General features: G+C 39.0%; 1 protein-coding gene across 2 annotated transcripts in view; it reads right to left on the bottom strand.

The window, feature by feature from the left end:
• USP31 (ubiquitin specific peptidase 31) overlaps positions 1–19,620 on the bottom strand; it is a 78,651-nt gene that overhangs the window by 46,338 nt on the left and 12,693 nt on the right. The gene's annotated exons all lie outside the window — the stretch shown is intronic.

Here is a 19,620-nt window from a genome sequence, read left to right as displayed (position 1 = left end):
AAATGCTAGAAGCATAACAAGCTTCTGTTCAGGACCCTCTCCCTTATTTACTCCCAATGGGGAGGGAGAGTTAGTTCTCAGCATATGTATCCTAAGAAACAAATTAGCTGAAACCAAATGCTTCTTTTTGTGTCAAAGCAGATATTTTATGCACGGTGGCCACCAAATTCAGGGTGGAGACAACATTCAGTTCTTTATCAGGATTGCATTAAATCTGATTTATGCTTCCTGCCACTATCACTTCAACTCAGCCAGCATTTATCCTCCAATCACTCTGTAAAAGGTGCTGTGCTGAAGCTGCTCAACAAGATTTTTGTTGGGCACGACTAAACAAGCAACAGGACTTCCACAACCCTCTGTAACTAGGGCCAAAACTGCTCTGGGTCAACCCCGCCCTAAATCACTATATCTCAAACTAAATGAAATTTTAAAGGAAACCTCACTGAACATACACAACACAAAGGCTCCTTTTTCCCTACACAATGGTGACTTCTTCCCACTGCAGAGAGCCAAGGGACTATTTATTTTACTTCTTCCCCAGAGAAACCATAACACAGAATAACCTAGTAACCATCCTTTAGTGTGTGTTACAGAAGGAAGAAACATAGTAGGAGTCAAGAAACCTGGGCTCGGGCTTCCCTGGTGGCGCAGTGGTTGAGAGTCCGCCTGCCGATGCAGGGAACACGGGTTCATGCCCCGGTCTGGGAAGATCCCACATGCTGGGGAGCGGCTGGGCCCGTGAGCCATGGCTGCTGGGCCTGCGCGTCCGGAGCCTGTGCTCCGCAACGGGAGAGGCCACAACAGTGAGAGGCCCGCGTACCGCAAAAAACAAGAAAGAAAGAAACCTGGGCTCAAGCATGGCTCTGCCACACACGGATGGTTATCTTAGGTAACTCACCAAACCTGACTCCTGGTCATACAATGAAGCAGTTGAGCTGGACCACCACAGAGACCCTGGCATCCCATATCTTCACCCAAGGTCTGCCCCTAAAGTCCCAGCAAGTGATTTGGTTTTTCTTTTGGGCCACATCTGACACTGCTTTGGTTTGTCTTTTATGATTTTTTCTTCCTAATAAATCTTGGTTTATTTGATGTCCTAAAATTAATACTTCTGTATTTTTGCAGTTTTTTAAAAAGTTGATTATCACTAGAATATGTCATCTGTAAATATAAGCAATGTTACAATCTGAGAAATCATTTAAAATTAAATTTGTCACTTCTATGAAAAATAGAGAAGAACCTTCTTAAAATTAACCTTACACAGCTGTGTCTATTTTATAGAATTTGGGTATGATTCTGGTTTGTAAAAACATTAAACTGAATCTGTTGCTTTAAATCCTTTACATCCTATTACAAATAAATGTAACCATCATTCTAATTTTCCATTCAGGATGATCCCTAACATCTAGTTACTATAAAGTAAAAGTCAAACACATTTGTCAGGCCTTCAAGCCTCATAAAATTTCTTTTTACCCTTCAAATAAAACCTTAAGGACTAGAACTACAGAGAACTTTTTTTTCCCCTTAAAGGGGAAAAAAAATGAGTTGGAAGCATGGTCCAGAAAAGGAAAAGAATGAAGTCTATCCAACTGGAGCTATAAAACTAGACATGAGGTTCTTTCTTTCCACAGAGCCCTAGTACAGAAGCAGCAGAATCCTGGGCTCCAGCAAAAAGACAGTAACTGGTTCAAGACATCCTTTACCTGACTCCAAGAAGATGACAAAGTAATGGCTATTGGTGATTTCCTTCCATGGGGAATGGACATGGCAGTATCGGTCTGACATGACTGATCAGGAGTTGGCTTACTCTTTGGGGGAAAGGGTGGCTTGCCAAAACTCATCAAACCAAATCATCACTCACTTTCCTTGATTCTATGCCAGAAGGAACATATAATTTATTTTCAGTGATTCTGGGAAAGAACAGAAGAACTTGGGAGGACAATATATTTACATCTTAAGAGAAAGATGAAGTGTAAAAAAAAAAAAAAAAAAAACAGCTGGGTTCACAGATGGTATCTAAAAGTGAAACTTGGTTTCTGGACTGTGCTGGAAAGAACAGAATGATAAGCACTTGTCTTGAGAAAAGCTTCATCTCTTGTATTTGACTTTCTGGACACCTAAGTTGATGAAGAATAATTAACTAAAAACATAGTGGATGAAATTGGTACAAATGGATGAATACTGTAAAACCAGATATGACCCATAAAAAACAGTGATAAAGCGTCCATACAACAGAATTCCATGCCAGGGTACAGAACACAGCCACACTCAACGGGGCTCTCTGTGACCTTCATTCAGCCTTTCCTCCTTTTATTGTCACCTCTGGTGGGGAGGTCTGTTCACATAATAGTACATATGAGGCAGAGAGGCCCTCAGTACTAGCCAGCCGTGGCAACTATGGGCCCTTGAAAGAGACCGCAAGGCCTCCAGACTTTGACACACTTTCCCTATGCCTGGAATGCCCTCCACTCCCATCTCCCAAATGCACTGCCCCCGCCTCCTTCCTCAGCAAGATGGAGCTGGGACCCTGGTGGGAGAGGAGAAAGGAAGGAAGCAATGGGAAAGGAGTTTCCTTCCAGGATGGAAAGACAACTCGGGAAGAATAGTAGAGAACAGGTTGTGTTCTGTTCATGTGTTCATGTCTGGCCACAGGGAAACACAACACAACCTGTTCATGTGTTCATGTCTAGCCACAGGGAAAAGTGAGTTATTCTGATACAGAGCTCCTTGATCCTTCCAGACAGAGAACTGAACAAAGGTTACCTCAAGTACTGGTGTCCCTTATATCCAAGTTCTCAAGATCCAAACTCAGGAACTAAAACAGATTTGGACAACAATGGATATTTGCAGTTATAAGATTAGTTTTCAGTATTAAACAAACTCATATATACCACAAAGACTTGGTGGCAGGGACTCACCACTGAAATAAAATATAGGAAAGGGTATATTCTTTTATAAAAGAAAAAACTGTAAAAAAAAAAAAAAGGACTGAAAAATGGCTACAGCATTTCAAGAAATTATAGCTGAGGGTGGAAGTATGGTCAAGAGCATTAGAGCCAGAATAAAAGGAAGAAATATAAAAAGAAATATACAAGTGGTTCAGCCAGATGAACAATGAGCAAAGATTTCTCAACAGATCATAAAGTTGTATCAGTAGAAAACTTAGCAGCAAGAGAAGACCTTTAAGTATTTAAACAGTGGTTGGAAGTTTCTGCTAGAAATGCAATAGAAACAGAAAGACTGGATTCTGAATACCTTGGTTTAAGTCTATCCTTTACTTAAGGTGTAGTTTTTCTGAGCTTCGGCTATCTTTTCTGCAAAATGGGGATGATAATACTTTTCTAAATTTATCATTGTGAGGCTTTAATGAGATCATAAAAGCATTTTAAACTCTAAACACCTGCCATTATGTAAGTTTCAAAAGTCAAGTAAAAAGCAAGGAATTATCCTATGGTATAGTATAATCCTGGAAAACACCAAAGAAAAAGAGAAGAAAGTATCTAAAGCATTGGCTCTTGACCCTTGGCTGCACATTAGAATCACCTGGGGAAATTGGCAGCAGCCCAGAGATGCTGATTTAATTAGGTCTATGGTGGGACCTGATCATCACTAGTTTTTTGTCAAATGTGATTTTCTTTTTTCACAATTCTATTTCTAACGTGAAGCTGCGACTGAGAAAGAGCATGCTACACCAGAAAAACTCTGAAGTTTCAGTTCCAAAAACATTAAAACTTATGGGAGGCTCTTTTGTCATAACTGTATTATATCAGTTATTACATTTTATTCAAATCACCAGAATATATAATCTTATGTCTGTCTCCACCACTAGACAGTGATCAGGAATGTCTTATTCAATATTATTTCCCCCAAGCCTAGTGAATAAAATACTTGACACAAAGAATAACAATAAGTTAATATTTGAGTGCCTGTAATGTATCAGGCTTTATACTAATTGTTTATAGCTGTTATTTCCTATAAAATGAATCCCCAGAAATTCCCTAGGCTGTTAAGTATTAACATCACTATTTACAGATAAAAAACCTTGGGCTCAGTAAAGTGAAGTAACTTGTCCATAGTTACCTCTATTCTTCAACCTCATCTGATTAAAACGGCATTAAAATATTTTTGCCCATAATCATTTTGTTCAATAAATGATTTTTTCCCTTCTACAACTCAGGATCATGTAGGGCTTGAGGTTCTTCATTCTGAACGCCATTCTCAATGCAGACACAAAACATGTGTTGGAGACTGAACTACAGCTGCACCAAGCCTGAGGCTTCTGGGAGTTTATTTGCTTTTAAATAAATCCTTGTTAATCAGTGTTTGTTTTGTTATAATTTGCATTTTTTTCCTATGACTGAAACATGGCCCAGAAACAAAAATGCAGTTTATCTAATGGAAATGTTATTATTCGAGAAATAAGGAGGAATTCGGACTATGTCAGAAAATCAAGGTGCAGCATGTGAAGAACTATACCCTGCCTGAGTGTCCCAGGATGCTAGAGAAAGGAAACCAGAGAGAGTCGACCACCATCCCTCGGAGAGCTGCATCTGTCTCTCATCAACAAGTGTAAAGGGGAGTGTTCACCTTATAATGCTCAAGCTGTTCTGCTGGTGGAGATGATTCTGATGCCGTCCATCCCTCCCAGAACACTCTAACAGGCCAAGCCTAGCCAACTCCAAAGTCAGCTTGGGTCACCAAAATGTGTTTTTATGTATACAATCAAGTAACTCAAGAGTGTCTTCTTTTTAGTCTCCTTGACATTTTCCTATACAATCTAAGATTCTTCCCAACTATAGTAAAATAGTGCTTTTTAAAAGCTTTTTTTTTTTTAAGATGGGGAATTTTGGCTAACTACCAACACAATCAAAAAAGCAAACACCCAGCCCTGATGTGACTAAAAGGTCATCATACGGGAAGTGTAATAATCTTCAGCAGTTAGAACTCAAAACGGAAAAACTGGAAAAGCCATCTAAATATCTAAGAAATTATTATATATTCCTACCATGGAACATTACAAATGTTTGAGAGTTTTAGAAAATTCAAAGAAATAAATACGTAATAAAATTAAGTGGAAAGAAGATAAAACTACATATGAACTTGATTTCAAACTTTTAAAAAACATTTTAAAAGACCTTTTTGTTTTTTATCCTTGTAAATATACACCAAAACATTAACAGTCATTATCTTAAAGTGGCATATTTTCGGTGAGTTTTCTTTTTCTTCTTTACACATTTCAGTATTTTCCACGTTTTCCAAAATGAATTTGTTGATAATAGTAACCAAGTGGTACGTAAGGGTGATCTTATGATAGCATACCCTAGTATTTCTGACCAAGGAACCCAAATCTTATGCAAAGGAAACAGGGCTGACAAAAAAACAAACAAAAACAGACCTTATTTCTAGCTGAAGTTTTGGCCCCAAATCCCTAGAGTCAGGATGCACTATGCTAAGAATTTTTTTCTCTGCTAGACAGACCTAGGGAGCCTTAAATCAAAGTTTTCTGCCTATATTAATCCTAAACCCAAAGCCCAAATCAATCTTTGGATCTTACCACTGGGGGTAAAAAAAGCAGCCAGCATCAAAGAAAAATTAGGGAAAGAGAAAGAAAAAAAGAATTCATGCCTATAGCCACCCATCAGGGGCCTTTTTAGGCCTCCCTGGCTTGCCAGTTGGGAGGTGAAAGCTTAACCCTAGTAAGAGAAAAAAAGAATAGCAGCATTAGCTTCTTGATCAAGTGGAGGGAAGAAGAGGGGGAACGTGGGCTTGGCTTATGAACTCAGCACATGGCCCTGCTCACCAGCACAGGGGCTAATGATGTTCTTGGCTGAGTGTCACTCCTCTTTGGGGTGGAAGTAAAGGGACCTACACGTCATCAGAGGTGAAACAGGGTGGGAAAGACAAGGAGTGGGGTAGGCATGAAGCCTTGAACTACTCCAAGGCCAAACGTGCATTTACTTCTTCTATAATCAGTGTGTGTACGTTCACTGGCAAAGTATACATCCTCTTGATTTTGAATATATTGGAATTTGATGATAAACATCTAAAATGTTTATGACCAAATAGACAATTTTATAAAGGGATTCAAAGAATTCTGGAAATAATCTTGCTTTGAATCAATATTCTGTTATTGCATTTTGATACCTAAAGCATCAATTAGTAGTAATCAAGAGATGTTATTCATAAGTAGATAGAGATCCAGCAAGTTTCTCTATAAATTATGCATTCATATTGCCATGAACCCAGAGCACTCCAAATAAGTTTTAACTGGCTAAAGAAGCATTCAAGTCATGGGCCTGCTGTATCACTCTTCTCCATACCCAGCACTGTGCATGTCTGATAGTTAAGCCAAGCGGACTAGTAAACTGCACACAGGTGTAGTCTCCAAATCAGTCCTGGCCTCCACCAGTTCTTTCAACCCTCACCACAAGAATCAGGTAGCAGGGACTTCCCCGGTGGAACAGTGGGTAGGAATCTGCCTATCAACGCCGGGGACATGGGTTTGAGCCCTGGCCTAAGAAAATCCCACATGCCACAGAGCAACTAAGCCCATGTGCCACAACTACTGAGCCCACGTGCCACAACTACTGAAGCCTGCACGCCTAGAGCCTGTGCTCCACAAGAGAAGCCACCACTATGAGAAGCCTGCACACCACAACGAAGACAGTAGCCCCCATTCATCGCAACTAGAGAAAGCCCGTGCTCAGCAACGAAGACCCAATGCAGCCAAAAAAAATTAATTTTTTTAATTGAAAAAAAAAGAATCAGGTAGCAGACAACTAGCACAGGTGCAAGCCTCCAGCTTATCCTGGCTCCAGGCTTTTCCTAGCAAAGTGCAACTTAGAACCTTCCCAGTCTAGATCTGGTCTGACTGCCCCAATCTCAGCCAGTGCTAGTTGGTACAGGTCTTGTTCATTTGCCTGTAGAATGTGAACGCTAACTGGAAGGGTGTGTGTGAAAACACAGAGAGCAAACAAGAGAAATCTGTGAAATCAAAACAGGGTAATTCCCTAAATTATCGAAGTGTTACTCTCATATAGATATCCTCCCACTTTAAAGAACAGATGAAGCTGTCCTACCTCACTATCAACAAAAAAAAATGCAAATAAAACAATAAAATGCTCTTTTCCACTTATCAACTTAAGGGTTTCTTCTCTGCGACAGAGGGGTATGACAGACAGTCTTACACTGCTAATGGCACAACCCTTCTGTAAAATAAACTAACAATATAATTTAAGAACCTTCAAAAGAGATAAATAATGACCAAGGAATTTCACTTCTAAATATCCAAAAGAAATAGTCAAAATGAAAGATTTATGTAAAAAACATGTTCACTGCAACCAGAAACCATCCAAAAAAAGGTTTACAGTACCTTCATACAGTGATCTAAAGAGGTTTTTTGGGGCCTCCCTGGTGGCGCAGTGGTTGAGAGTCCGCCTGCTGATGCAGGAGACACGGGTTCGTGCCCCGGTCCGGGAAGATCCCACATGCCGCGGAGCGGCTGGGCCCGTGAGCCATGGCCGCTGAGCCTGCGCGTCCGGAGCCTGTGCTCCGCAACGCGAGAGGCCACAACAGTGAGAGGCCTGCGTACCGCAAAAAAAAAAAAAAAAACAACAACAACAAAAAAAGAGTTTTTGTGAAAAAAATGACTAATACAATATGAAAAGATAATCACATAATGCAAAACTATATACACAGTTTGATCCCAATTATGTTAAAGCATACACAAAAGGAAACAATATACTATGCCAAACAACTTCTATACATTTTCAATTTTCCTCTTTCAACTTTTACATATTTTCCAAGTTTTCTACAATATTTTAGATATTACTCTTATCAAAATAGATGTTACTCATAATGAATTTTGACAAAAGAAACCAGACACAAAAGATTCCTTACTGCAAATAAAAACCCCAATGAGATACCGCTCCACACCCACTAAGATGGCTATAACAGAAGACAGACAATAACAACTGCTGACAAGGATGCAGAGAAATTGGAACCCTCACACACAGCTGGTGGAAAAGGAAAATGGTGCAGCCACTGTGGAAAACTGTTGGGCAGTTGCTCAAAAAGTTAAACATGGAGTCACCATATGACCCTGCAACTTTATTCCTAGGTATACACCCAAGAGAAATAAAAACATATTTCCACACAAAAATTTGTAGATGAATGTTTATAGCAGCATTACTCATAACAGCCAAAAAGCAGAGACAATCCAAATGTCAATCAACGAACGGATAAACAAAATATGGTATATTCATATAATGGAATATTTTTCAGCCATAAAAGGGAATGATACATGGTATGACATGATGAACCTTGAAAAACATCATGCTAAGTGAAAGAAGCCAAATGCAAAAGACCATGTGTTGTATGATTCCATTTATATGAAATGTTCAGAATAGGAAAATCTACAGAAACAGGAAGTAAATTAATGGACATCTAGCACTGGGAGGTTGGGGGCAATGAACAATGACTGCTGATGGATATGGGGCTTCTTTGGGGATAATAAAAATGTCTAAAATTGTGATGATGCAGGCACAACTCTGTGAATATACTAAAAACCACTGAATTATACACTTTAAATGGGTGAAGTATATGGTATGTAAATTGTATCTCAATAAAGCTCTCTTTAAAAAGAACATATACTTTTACTTCACTCATAATAAAACTCAAAACCAAGCAAAATGAATCAACGGTGTTAGAAGCCAGGCAAGTGGTTACCTTCGGGGAGGAGGGAGAGGGTAGGGTTGGGGAGGGGGCAAATGAGGAAGCTTCTGAAGTGCTAATGACAACCCATTTCTTGATCTGGTTGATATAATATCACATTAGGATTTAGTATTCATTGAGCTGTACACTAATGATGTTATGCATTTTTCTGTATGTAGGCCATACTTTATTTTGAAGTTCTTAAAAATTGACTTCAAAAAGGAAAACCCTAGGGCTTCCCTGGTGGTGCAGTGGTTGAGAGTCCACCTGCCGATGCAGGGGACATGGGTTCGTGCCCCGGTCCGGGAGGATCCCACACGCCGCAGAGCAGCTGGGCCCGTGAGCCATGGCCGCTGAGCCTGCACGTCCGGAGCCTGTGCTCCGCAACGGGAGAGGCCACAACAGTGAGAGGCCCACGTACCGCAAAAAAAAAAAAAAAAAAAAAAAAAAAAAGGAAAACCCTAAAGTTTCTTAATTTAGCCAGACTCTCAGGCCCTAACTCAGCATATTTAGTCTTATTTGAGCCAATTCTATTTATCTGGTTATTTAACTAGAAGCAGATTAGAAACTGCAAAATGCAGGAATGAGGAGGTAGGAGGTATAGGCTCCCAGGATAAAGTAAAACAGGATAAAGCAAGAGAAAACTAAGGAAGGACCTTGAGGGACGATTGTAGGGAGCAAGAAGGAGTATTACTAAAAGCAGAAATAAGATTTCAAACAATACAGCAAGCCAGGACCCTTCATTAAGTCCTACATAGTCCCACTAGCCCCAGAGAAACCTCCATAGTACAGAAGAAGAGTGCAATAGATCATGCTCATAATAAAGACTCTAAATCACCAAAGAGCGTAAAGTATGCCCAGGATTCCCTCCCTGAGAAAGTGAGTGTGTAAAATATGCTATATCAAGCCATCTATCAAAAAAAAAAAAGTTAAACTTTTAAAGACTTGATATTTAAATAAATAATTATCTAGGAAATAACTTATATGAAAGACTTACTCCCTCGAAAAGCCAGATGAATGGGTTATTACTGTGTTACTCAAGAAAGATCATACAGGGGCTTCCAAAAGCAGCCATAAATAAATAAATAAACAAATAAATATTAACCAAGAAAAAAAGAAAGATCATACAATGACAACAAAATGGCACAGAATATATCATAGCGAGAGATACCCTCTTGGGGGACAGATGCCTCAGTGAGTCCTCTAGCACTGTTACACTGGAGATTTAAATACCACCCTTTCAAAAACAGTCTACAATTCAAGAGGTCAGCACACATGCATGAAAGGTGAGCTCAAAACAATTACAGTCACAAGGCCAGACCCAGAGCAAATTTGGGGTGGAACACATTTATCTCTCTTCAGCACTTAGCTGTGGTGTAGGATCCTCCACATCTTCTTCCTACCAGGGTCCCTTTCCTATGTTCTGGGCTTGCTTTCACAGGCTGGGCTGGTGGGTTTTTCCTGCTAAAGTGTTTCCATCACTTAGGTGTAAAGGAACCAGTGGTTATTCAACACCACAGTCTGTGAGGCTGACATTACCACATGGCAATGAAAAGGAAAATAAGGAAACTGAGGCTCAGTGACCACCCCAAGATCTCAGCCATACCAGGATTCTAACTAAATTCAAAATTCATGGGTTCACAGATTTTCAAAAGGAAAGGAGCAGACCTGCACCCTGGCTGCCCTCATCCTCCTCCCAGCACTATCCTCTGATGCTGACAGCCTGAAGTCTGAGAATTGGGTATCACCAGGAAGTGGGTGGGGCAGTTACAACAGCCTAACCAGCTGCCTGATGTCACAACAGAGCCTCAAAGGGTAACGACCAACAGGCCTCCAACCTAGCTAACCCTTCCTCCTGCTGGATATAAGATAAAAAGCTGCCAATGCTCCTCTTTCTCTCCTGCCTGCAGGGAAATGAGGCTACCCTCCTTCCTTCCTGTCACTATTAAAATCCTGAAATCATTAACTAGTAGCTATTTCCCATGAGCTATTGCTTTTAAAGGAGTTTGTCTTTTCTTTAGCTATCCTACTTTATTATAACTTCAGTGGAATAAAGACTCTAAAATGAGGGAGATTTACCAAGCTGTCACTGCACTGTCAAAAAGGGACTCTTATTTTAGGGTAACATTAAAGAATGTTCCAAGTTAATGTATCTTTGTAATTGCTGGGACAACCTCTGGTCAGGAAAAAGGTTCTTTCTACTATGTGTTCTTCTCCAGCTATACAGAGCTATGGACCTCAAAGAAAAGGTTGAATTTCCTTTCCTACAGTTTAAAAACAGCCTTTCTCTGCTCCCATCGTTGCTCAAAGTAAAGCAGTTACAAAAGTGAGGTCCTGCTCATTCATTCACTCATGAACAAGCACACAAAGGACAGGACCAGATACTATGGGGAATTAATGAGAATCAGAGAATTAAAGGTCTGTAGAAATGCCTCTGTTTCTTCATCTGTAAAACAGAAATAATAATATGTATATCTACCTTACAATGTTATAAGGAATACATAAAATAATCCACTGTGCAGGGCATATGGTAAGCACTCATATATTATCTATAGGAAAAAAGCAAGATGAAGAAAATCATGTACGTATGGTGTGCTACTATTTATCTGAATAAGAGGAAGATTATGGGGCTTCCCTGGTGGCGCAGTGGTTGAGAGTCTGCCTGCCGATGCAGGGGACACGGGTTCGAGCCCTGGTCAGGGAAGATTCCACATGACGCGGAGCAGCTAGGCCCGTGAGCCACAACTACTGAGCCTGCGCGTCTGGAGCCTGTGCTCCGCAACAAGAGAGGCCGCGATAGTGAGTGGCCCACGCACCGCGATGAAGAGTGGCCCCCGCTTGCCGCAACTAGAGAAAGCCCTCGCACAGAAACGAAGACCCAACACAGCCAAAAATAAATTAATTAATTAATTTTAAAAAAGAGGAAGATTATGAATACATGTATTTGCTTATATTAAAACAATGAAAGAATAAATCATAAAATTTAACGAGAAAGGGAATACCATATAGGAATCAGAGACAGAAACTAGACTTCTTTGAACAGATCTTGTTTTATAGATTTGACTTCAGGCAAATGAATTTTATTTTTTACATAATTATGCAACAAAGCTAAATTTAAAAAAACGACTCTTCAAAACCAAAAGCAAAAAGAAACAAATCAATTTAACTGTATACCACATTGGTGACAAAGCCACACTGAGAATTATTCCAAGTGACTTTAAAACATAATAATATGACTATACAGTCCTAGTAGGACATATCCTATGGACAAAAATAAATAAATGAATAAATAAATCTTAAACCTTTTTCAAATACTCATCCTGTTGGTGGTAGTACTGGATTATTCTGAGACTTATGAATGCACTGTGAGATAATGTAAATGAGAATTTACATTAGTGTTAAGAACAGGATTTTCAGCATGGAAGAGAGGAAAAACAGATGTAAGATCAATGAGGTTATATAAAAACCCTGAAATGCTGAATGGAACTATCAATATGAATTCTTGATTTATTACACCTTTAAAACAAGTCACACATTTCCTAGCTCTGCCTACTTAGACAAAGAGAAACCAAGTACACCCCTAATGCCCAGACTGTGGTGTCTTAGTACCATCTGCCACCAAAAGGAACTAGGGCTCCTTGAAGAAGAAATGACTGATTCCAGATCTGGAGCAGGAAACATATAAGATGAGCCTTGAAAATCTTAACTTCCTGCATTTTGGTTTGACATCACAGACTACTAGCAGTATTGTGTCAAAAGGACTTGGTAGCCGACTTGTCCCAATAGGCAAAAAAGGGACAAGTTGGGCATAATAAGGTCAATAACTGTAATTGACTGAAACACATCAAATATGCATTTAAATCCATTCATTCATACAATTACAAAAAAAAAAACCTCACTAACTACATCTGGAAATCAAGTAATTATTTTGAAATCCAGAAAATAAAGGGAAAAAACCACCACATATTTATTTCGCCTTTCTTCTCCAAATTTACTTTGGGATAGCCAAACAACCAACAAGGGCGAGAGTCTCTACAGAAGTTCTCCAGCTAATAATTGAAAAGGAATGTTAAAATTAAAACATCATGGGCTTCCCTGGTGGCGCAGTGGTTGAGGGTCCGCCTGCCGATGCAGGGGACACGGGTTCGAGCCCTGGTCTGGGAAGATCCCACATGCCGCGGAGCAGTTAGGCCCGTGAGCCATGGTCGCTGAGTCTGCGCGTCCGGAGCCTGTGCTCCGCAACAGGAGAGGCCACAACAGTGAGAGGCCCACGTACCGCAAAAAAAAAAAAAAAAATTAAAACATCACCATTTTTCAACCCTTATTGAACTAATGGATCAAGGACTAACCATTGACGACTACTAACACTGCAAGAGACACGACCAGACATGACAGGCTTCCTGATGGAAGTTTATAACACCTCCCACAAACTAGTTTTACCAAAAAAAAAACGGGGGGGGGTGCTTAAAAAAAACCCTCAAACCTGAATCTCATTAAGACTTTAGATCTAACTACCATTTTACAAGAAAAGCAAAGACAGAAAAACATTTTCATTGAAACTATGGGAATAAACAGACAAAATCAGACCATGGGAAGCTGCACAGCAGTGCTCTTCAAAGTATGATCCACAGATAGGTGCCTGTCTGTGAACTTTTTTCACCAGTCCATGATGAGATAAGTACAGAAATCAGAGTAAGCATCAGAAACATTTAGAGCAAATTAACAGTAATTGTGTGTCTATTGAATCTAATCATGTTTTTTAATGGGGCTGGTTTTATGCATGCCTTTTTTATTTTATTTTTCCAGAAAAGTTTAAATGCCAAGCTAAGAAATTTATACCACATTTTGTATATAAAAGAAAAAGTAAAGGCAATTTTTGAGAAGAGAAATAATGTAGTTACAGATAAGCTTTAAGATTACTCTGGCAGCAAGAAAAACTGCCAATAGGACAGAGTTTAGAAATGGGGAAGGGTACTCGGGTGGCCACAGACTTGGAATGAGCACCTTCCTCATCACCACCTTCCATTTCTGGAATACTTACCATGTGCAAGTTTCTGTACTAAACCCTTAATTATATCTTCTCCTTTAACCTCATAAAAACCATGCAAGGTTGGAGTTCTGGCTCTGCTACTTATCAAGTACTAGCACTGAAGCCCTATATCCTAATTGTTTAAATGGAATAGCAATGCTTCTTTCACGGGCTGTTGTGAAGATTAAATGAAAAAGTTGTAAACGAATGTACAGTGTAAATGATCTGGCTCCAGGGACTTCCCTGGTGGTCCAATGGTTAAGAATCCACCTTTCAATGCAGGGGATGCAGGTTCAATCCCTGGTCATGGAACTAAGATCCCATATGCCACAGGGCAACTAAGCCTGCACACTCTAGAGCCCGCATGCCACAACTAGAGAGAATCCCTCTCACCACAACAAAAGATCCCACATGCCACAACTAAGACCCGACGCAGCCAAATAAATAAATTTTTAAAAAGAAGGTTCAAAATAAATAAATGGGGCTTCCCTGGTGGCGCAGTGGTTGAGAGTCCGCCTGCTGATACAGGGGACACGGGTTCATGCCCCGGTTCGGGAGGATCCCACATGCCGCGGAGCGGCTGGGCCCGTGAGCCATGGCCGCTGGGCCTGCGCGTCCGGAGCCTGTGCTCCGCAACAGGAGAGGCCACAAAAGGGAGAGGCCACAACAGTGAGAGGCCTGCGTACCGCAATCAATCAATCTATAATCTGGCTCCACACAAATAAATGGTATTTTCATTATGATTATTATTATTTCTCCAATCTCCTGAGAATCAGACAGCTCTGCCTTGCTCTTAAATACGAGAAGACCAAGAGTTAAAGTCAAGGAATTTAAAAAAAAAGAAAGAAAGAAAAAGAATTTACTAAGCTGGTGATGAGCTTACAAAGGTTCCTGACAGTAGAAGCAACAAAGGCATTTCCTGACCAGTCCTATGCAATCTTCTAATGCGTGAACTGTTTGTTTGTGGACACACTGTTTGCTACCATCCAAGCTCAACAACTGGAGGGAAGAAGCAACAGATGTTGGGTGAGTGGCCAATTCCTCTAGGAACTGCCACAGTTCGTGGCAGAAAACAATGATTTCTAAATAGAGAAAGATCACAATCAAATGAAAGACAAGATATCCCGATGTGCTCCACTGCAAAAATGTTGTTCGTTAAACATAAAAGGTCATTTGAGGAACAGCCAATTAACAGAGCAAACAAGAATATTTTTGAAGGAAAAAGCTGCAGAGGACAGAATTTTAAATTACTCAGTTTTGAATGATTTCTTTTCCATGACTATATATAAAAGGCTTTTTTTGTGGAAACCATGAGGTCATTGTTTTCCTGAGTCTTCACTATAGGAAACAGCTGTGGGGAACTACACAAACAGAGAACACTGCCCTATTTAGCAGCCCCTCATTGTGACAAGTGTATAGATGGGGACAGGAAAAATCCACCAAACCACACACTAATAACAAAACAAAAGTGGCAGAGTCAAACTAAAAACTTCAAGCCACACAAAGGAAGATGTAAAACAACTAACTCAGGATAATCATCTGTAACTCAGCACAAGCATCTTTATTACTACATCTGTATCAATTTAAGAGAGATTTCCACATTTTGACCAGATCGGCACATTTCTACACGGCTCACCAAAAACTTAAAACGATTCACTTTACACAGTGCCTGCCTGACATATGGGAGACATTCAACAAATATAATAACAACAACAAACAAGTTTTCCTAGGGCTCTTATGTTCAAATACTATGTGACCTCTCTAAACTGAACTTATCCACTCACCTCCAGAATCGTTTTCCATTCTGTGCTTCCAGTCTTGAAGAACACCATTCCAAGACACCCTGTTTCAAAACCTCGAAGTTATTTTCACTTCCTCATCTTAGCCACCCTTCATGTAAAGCTGCCAAACACTGTCAACTCTGCTTCAAATATACATTTTTTATATGTTCAAAAGTCAGAGGAAAGGAGCAGGAGACAAGGAAAGGGAAAGAAAGAAACTGAATCCAGTCCAATCTATTATGGGGTGTGTAACTCTCCTTTACAATACTACCCAGGGCTCTGCTTAAACTCGTCCAATGATAAAAATACCCAGGTGAGGCATCTCATTCCATTTTCAGACAACTTGCTCAAAAAATTCTGTTACTGAGGCATGCCACCCATCTCCAGTTTCTCTCCTCTTGCAAGGCTTAAAGCCTAAGCGTGATCACAGTCCTCAAGTGAGGTCTGACTCATGTGTATAAGAGAAGTGGCCCATCATCAGCACATATACATTTACAACTGAGGCTGGTCTGCAAGCTGTCCTTCCTTGCTTGTGGCATCTTCAGTTCAGATGGACCAATACATTGTGCACCTCCAACAAAACAAAGCTGAATAAGACAGACTCACTGCCCTCAAGGGCCTTGCAGTGGAGTGGAGGAGACAGACATGAACAGGTTTAGGAAACAGAATCCTTTTGCCTAGGAGAGGAAATTTTTCTACACTTTTGACAGTCATACAACATGGGGATTATCTGATCCTTGGAAGAATGTACGAATAAATCCATCCAATTCTGTAATCTTTTGGGGGAACAGGCAGTTCTTTTAATAACTCTTGCAATTTCTTCCTCATCAGTCAACCAGGTTTTCTTACTGTAACATTATTATTAGTTTATGGTTTGTTTAAAGTTATGAATTTTATCAGCGACAGGCAGACATTCAGCAAAGATGGTTATCTGTCCCAAACTAATGTAGATATTTTAACACTAAAATTCACATAGGATTGGTTTTTGAAACATGACAAAATGATTCTAAAATTTGTCTGGAGAACTTTAAAAGAACAGCAAGATAGCTCATCTCTTACCCAAGGTACTGAGTACTTTTCTGCACTGGTTTTAATCATGCCTAATATTGCAGAAGAAAAATAAATGTTTCACAGTGGGGGGAAAAAAGAATAGCATGAAAAGAACAGGCAACAACAATGCCATGTGGTACCAATAAAAGTACTGATGAAACAGAACACAAAATTCAGAAATAGACCATAAAATTCTAAATATGGAGAAGACTTTTACAAATAAGCAGGGTAATAACAAGGCTGGGGTAACAATACCAGTTAACACTCACTTAGCACTGATGGTATGCCAGTCCCTTAGCCAAGTTTTTCTCTTCTTTTTAAAACAACCAAATGAGGTAGATATAGTCTTAACCCCATTTTACAAATGAGGAAACTAAGCCCAGAGAATTAAGTGCCCAAGGACCCACAGCTAATAAGTGCTGCAGCTAGGATTGGAACACAGGCTGTCTGGCTCCCCAGTCCAGGTTCTCAACCACTCAATGTACTATATAAGATGGGAAATCTCAAACCTTAAAATAAATCCCCACTTTACACTGCACTATACTAAACCACACTCCAAACTATTGGAAAGAGAAATATTTTAGAACATAAAAAAAAAAACTAACAAAAAATAAAAGAGAAAAATTATCCTATATGAAAGCCTAACTTTTCAGCTATACATGACAAAAAAAATAAGGGAAAGGTACAGGTTCAAAAACATTAAAACCTTCTGTAATACATAAAAGTTAACAAAACTGAAAGAGCAAGAGACTGAGAGAAGTATCTATATCAAATGTATCAAGGCTTAATGAAGCTGTTACCTTACATCTACACTCTACAAAGAGCTGTTATAAAGTTTTTTAAAAAAGAAAAGAACCTTCAAAATCCCTAGAGACACCATGACCAAGTAGGATTTATTTCTGGAATGAAAAGGGGTTCAACATATGAAAATCAGTCAATGTAATATGTCACATTAATAGAATGAAAGAAAACTACCACACGATCATCTCAATTAATTCAGAAAAAGCGCTTGACAAAATTCATCATTCTTTCATGATAAAGACACTCAACAAACTAGGAAAAGAAGAAAACTTCCTCAATATGATAAAGGCCATATCTGAAAAGCTCACAGCTAACGTCATACTCAACGGTGAAACACTGAGAGCTTTTCCCCTAAGATGAAGAAATAAGACAAGGATGCCCATTTTCACCACTTCTATTCAACAGAGTATTGGAATTTCTAGCCGGAACTAGGCGAGAAAGGGGAAGGGTGGGGGAATAAATTAAGAGTTTGGGATTAGCAAATACAAACTACTATATATAAAATAGATAAACAACAAGGTCCTTCTGTATAGCACAGAGAATTATATTCAATATCTTTTAATAAACTATAATGGAAAAGAATACATATATATGAATATATATAACTGACTTTGCTGTACACCAGAAACTAACACAACATTGTATACCGACTATGCTTTATCTAAAAAAAAAAAAGGGTATCCTAACTGGAAAGGAAAGATGTAAAATTATCTCTGTTTGCAGGTAATATGATCTTATATGTAGAAAACTCTGAGGACTCACACACACACAAAAAAACTGTTAGAGCTAATAGATGAATTCAGCAAAGTACAGGATACAATATCAACACACAAAAACCAGCTCCGTTTCTATACACTAGCAATGAACAATCCAAAAGGAAATTAAGAAAACAGTTCCATGTATAACATCAAAAAGAATAAAATACTTAGCAATAATCATTTAACAAAGGAGGTGAAAAACCTGTACATTGAAAACTACAAAACTTAAGCGAAGGAAATTAAAGACAACATAAATATTAAAAAAGACATTCCATGTTCATGGATTGGAAGACAACATTGTTACAATGACAATTCTACCCAAAACAATCCACAGATTTCAGTGCAATCCCTATAAAAATCCTATTTTCTGCAGAAAGAAAAGCCTATTCTGAAATTCATATAGAATCTCCAGGAATTCCAAAGACAAAACCATCTTGAAAAAGAACAAATTTGAAGGACTCAAACTTCTGATTTCAAAACTTACTACACAGCTACAGTAATCAAAACAGTGTGGTGCTGAAACAAAGATAGGCATATAGATCAATGGAATAGAATAAAGAGCCCAGAAATAAACCCTCACACATACAGTCAACTGATTTTTGACAGGGGCACGAAAACCATTCAACAAAGAAAGAACAGTAGTTTTTTCAACAACAGTGCTGAGAAAACTAAATATCCACGTGCAAAAGAATGAAGTTGTAACCCTACCTTACACCATATATCAATACAAAAGTTAACTCACAATGGATGAAAGACCTAAATATACGAGCTAAAACTATAAAATTTTTAGTAAAAAACAAAGACGGAAAACTTCATGACATTAAATTTGGCAATGATTTCTTGGATATGATACCAAAAGCAGAGACAACAGAAGAAGAAAAATAGACAAATTGGACTTCATCACAGTTATCAAGAGAGTGAAACAACAACCCACGGAATGAGAGAAAATACTTGCTAATCATATATCTGATAAAGGATTAATATCCAGAATATATAAAGAACTCCTACAACTCAGCATCAGCAACAACAAAAAAATCCAATTCAAAAATGAGGAAAGTATTTGGATAGACATTTCTCCAAAGAAGATATACAAATAGGCAATAAGCACTTGAAAAGATAGTCCAAGTCATCAGTTAGGTCATTAATGACTAATGATTATTAGTCATTAGAGAAATGCAAATCAAAACCACAATGAGATAACACTTCACACACGCTAGGATGGCTATTATTTGAAAACAAAAATGGAAAATAACAAGTGCTGGCAAGGATGTGGAGAAATTGGAACCCTCATGCATTGCTGGTGGGAATGCACAATGGTGCAGCCACTGTGGAAAAGTTTGACAGTTTCTCAAAAAGTTAAACACAGAATTACTACATGACCTAAAAGAATTAAAAACAGGGACACACATAGATACTTGAATGCCTATGTTCATAGCATCATTATTCACAATAGCCAAAAAGCAGAAACAACCCAGTTGTCCATCAACAG

Source organism: Mesoplodon mirus, assembly GCF_964341445.2.
Source record: "Mesoplodon mirus genome assembly, chromosome: 15".
In the NCBI taxonomy this organism is placed as follows: domain Eukaryota; kingdom Metazoa; phylum Chordata; class Mammalia; order Artiodactyla; family Ziphiidae; genus Mesoplodon; species Mesoplodon mirus.
The sequence above is the reverse complement of the archived record's forward strand: the minus strand, read 5'-3'. Positions and strand labels throughout refer to the sequence as shown.